Below are 4042 nucleotides of genomic sequence, written 5' to 3'. Positions count from 1 at the left end.
TTGAAACAATGTATAACTCCAGCTCTGACTCCAGCTCGGAGATCCCAGCTCACTGAAAGCTGGTTTCTGGGTTTTTTTTTTAGCTTCTGTATTTGTTGCAATGTTTCAAACTGCAGGCTCAGAGGCCTGCAAGGCAGGCGGGAACGTTGGTTTCCTCTGTCACTGAAGCAAGCCTCATGTTAGTTTCAAGCTGCCTGGCTGCTGGCCACCATCTTGGCTGGCAGTTAATTTGCATATCTCGCTGATTAGCCAATGGGAAGGGTAGCGGTCATACGCCAAGTACCAGGTTTCTCTTTTATTAGATAGGATTATTTAACTGAATATTGGAAAAAAACTCATATTGAATATGAATAGATGTCTGGATGATATTTCCTGTGTTATGAAAGTTTTCCTAGAAAAAATAAAATGACAGCCCATTTTATTTTTTTAAATATATATATTTTATTGATTTTTTCACAGAGACGAAGGGAGAGGGACAGAGAGCCAGAAACATCGATGAGTGAGAAACAATGATCAGCTGCCTCCTGCACACCTCCCACTGGGGACGTGCCCGCAACCAAGGTACACGCCCCTGACCAGAATTGAACCTAGGACCCTTCAGTTTGCAGGCCGACGCTCTATCCACTGAGCCAAACTGGCCAGAGCTGACAGCCCATTTTAAAGAAAAATACTTTATTTTTATGAAATTTACAATATACAATACTATTTATATCATTCAATTTTGAGTATTGAAAAAAAGGGGCAATAAGTCCTCTAAAAAAAAAGGGGGGGGATCAGTCCCCTCCATCTGACTAGGAAAATCAACTTGATTACCTTTTTATATGCTTTATTTCCTTCTTACAACTTTTCCTTTTTTCCCCCCTCTGCATCCAGTTTGGTTGGTCATAGCTAGCATTTCAAGAAAAACTAACACAAAATGTGTACACTGCCTATATCAATCTGGATATAATCAGGAATGGAAACCATATAGGGGGTTAAGTTTATTTTTATTTTTTATTTTTATTTTTTTCAAAATATATTTTATTGATTTTTTACAGAGAAGAAGGGAGAGGGACAGAGAGTCAGAAACATCGATGAGAGAGAAACATCAATCGGCTGCCTTCTGCACGACCCGCAGTGGGGATGTGCCCGCAACCAAGGTACATGCCCTTGACCGGAATCGAACCTGGGACCCTTCAGTTCGCAGGCTGACGCTCTATCCACTGAGCCAAACCGGTTCGGCTAGGGGGTTAAGTTTAATATAAAGAATTACTAAGCTCTGATAAGAAATTGGGTATTCTAGGGAGAGTACCCAAGGCAAGACAAATTTGGATAAATGCACCTTTCCAAGGCTAAGGTTCAGATCCTATTGGATGTGTGGTTCAGCCCACTGGGTAGCAGACAAGTTTGCTGGTATATTCTGGCCACAGCTGTTCTGCAGTCCCTCTCAAGTGTAGGTGATCAGGATCCTGTGGGGGTGGGGGGCTTGTAGAGAATGGGGGCCTAGGCACAGGTGTGGCACCCTGGTCTACAGTGAAAGTGATAGCAAGTGCATGGAATGGGGATGCAGGTTTCAGTGAACAGTCAGTGATGACTGAGGGTGCCAGTGTGAGCAGGAGGCCTTGCGAGTCAGTTTTCATGTTGAGAAGGCTGCTAGAAGATTAAGGCCAGGCCAAACCAGACAAAGGCTTCAGGGTTGCTGACCCACTGTGCAACAGCAGAAAATACCAGGAGAACACCTTCACTCCTGCAGTGTCTCTCCAGTGTCCTCTGCTGAGAAAAACTAAACATAGTACTCTCTGTGGAGGTACCTAAAGGAGTTCTTCCTATTATCACAGAGCATATATTGAAGGGTGAATTGAAGCTGAAAGGCAATCTCTCTATATAAAAGCCTAAGCAACTGGCCAACTGTTCAACCTTCAACCGGTAGCTATGATGCGCATGGAACACCAGGGGGCAGAAGCTCAATGCAGGAGCTGCTGAGCTGTGGTGACTTGGCAGCTGCAGTTCTCAGGTGATGAACCAGGAATCAGAAAGGAGGGAGCCCAATTCGAGGGTACGTCACCCAAGAACCACCTTCTCACGATCCGGGACCCCTTCAGGGATGTCAGAGAACCAGTTTAGGCCTGATTCCTGCAGGCCAGGTCAAAGGACCCCACTGGTGCACAAATCCGTGCATCAGGCCTCTAGTAAAGTGATAACTAGCACAGTTAGATGTATTTGTAAAGGACAAATGTATTTGGAGAGCATGTATGGATATGCTGGCAAAAAGAATCCATTATCAAGATACATCTGTAATCCTATATAATAAAAGGCTAATATGCAAATAGATCGAATAATGGAACAACCAGTCGCTATGATGTGTGCTGACCACCAGGGGGGTGTGCGGAACATGGCGGGCGTTGGGAGCACGCAGCAGAGTGTGGAACATGGCGGTGTCGGCCTCAGCAGGATCGTGGAGCAGGTGAATGGGGGCGCCAGACCAAGGCGGGCGCCGGTTGCTGTCATTGGGGTGAGCTTCTGGGGGTTACTAAAAATTCTTTGCATCCATGTGCCACTGTCCTGCCCGTGGCTCGCACCTGCTGCCAGCAATGGCCCTGCTACCAGCCCCGATCTCTCAGTGCCGTCAGTGGGTGTAAATGGTGCTGCCGGCCCTGATTGCCCCTAAGGGCTTCTCCACCTCCCCCTGCTCCTGAGGGGCAATCAGGGCAGCAGCCGCTCGCACCTGCTGATGGCACTGGCCCCAACTGCTCTGTGCCGTCAGTGGGTGCAAGTGGGGCTGGCACCGTCAGCGTATGGGAGAGGCAGTGGCAGTGGGAGCTGGAGCAGAGCTGCTGGCAGACAAGGGACTGGGAGCCACGGTAGGAGGGGCCAGACAGGGGTGAGGAGAATAGGCCCAGACCTGCCCCTGTGCCCACTGCAGTCTCGTGGCCCACAATTCCTTTCTCTTTTTTTTATTCTAAAATAGAGCATTTATTCTTTAAACATGTACTGAGTAGACCAAATAAATGAAAATAAACAAGATTTCCCCTCCCCACCTAAAAAAAGTCTTTTTAGACAAACAACCTAAATGTTTCCAGATGAAACGGGGTACTGGTGGGGCTGCCTGAGGAGCCGGGAGGTGGCACTTCAGGGTTTGGTGCCGGTTCTTCCCCTTTAGGCTGGAAATGTCTTCATAACAGAGCGCTAAAAGCAATGTTTCTGGGGTGGTTGGCCTGCTGTACCATTGACCGCCCCTGTGCCCACTGCAGTCTCGTGGCCCACAATTCCTTTCTCTTTTTTTTATTCTAAAATAGAGCATTTATTCTTTAAACATGTACTGAGTAGACCAAATAAATGAAAATAAACAAGATTTCCCCTCCCCACCTAAAAAAAGGCTTTTTAGATAAACAACCTCAGTATTTCCAGATGAAATGGGGTACTGGTGGTGCTGCCTGAGGAGCCGGGAGGTGGCACTTCAGGGTTTGGTGCCGGTTCTTCCCCTTTAGGCTGGAAATGTCTTCATAACAGAGCGCTAAAAGCAATGTTTCTGGGGTGGTTGGCCTGCTGTACCATTGACAGTCTGACTATGGGTGAGTGACTGTCCTCATCTGAAACACAGGAACACGGAGGGGAGCTCTGTGGTGGCTGGGAGGTTGGCCTTGAAGAACACAGCTGTTCTGAGGTGAGGGGAACACCCAGGCCAGATCGGGCATCGCAGCTGCACCATGGAGGCTGCCTCCTGGGTGCAGTGGCTGTGGAAGGACTTCTCAGTGGCCCCTGGCTCCTAGGTCTGATGGTGGGTGTGTCCTTCATGCCCACTTGGGGAGAGACTGACCCTCAGCCAGCATCAGGGGTGAGGTAGGTGGCATGTCCCTCAAATGGTCTCTTTTGGAACATGCACCACAAGGGTCTGGGTCCCACTGGTGTGGGCACTGGGGGAGGCCGCTGGGAAAGGGCCAGGAGTGTGGGCCCTGCAACAGCCAGCTATGTCCAAGGGCCCGTCAACGCTCTGAACTTGGATTTCCTCAAAAGCTCGGTACCCCATATCTGGGCCCCATGCTGTCCTCCCCGTCCACTCCCC

General features: G+C 48.9%; 1 protein-coding gene across 1 annotated transcript in view; it reads right to left on the bottom strand.

Moving 5' to 3' along the window:
• LOC102755068 (cactin-like) overlaps nt 1–4042 on the bottom strand; it is a 16798-nt gene that overhangs the window by 9996 nt on the left and 2760 nt on the right.

Source organism: Myotis davidii, unplaced genomic scaffold (assembly GCF_000327345.1).
Source record: "Myotis davidii unplaced genomic scaffold, ASM32734v1 scaffold455, whole genome shotgun sequence".
Taxonomy (NCBI): Eukaryota; Metazoa; Chordata; class Mammalia; order Chiroptera; family Vespertilionidae; genus Myotis; species Myotis davidii.
This window is presented reverse-complemented; position numbering and strand designations above follow the sequence as displayed.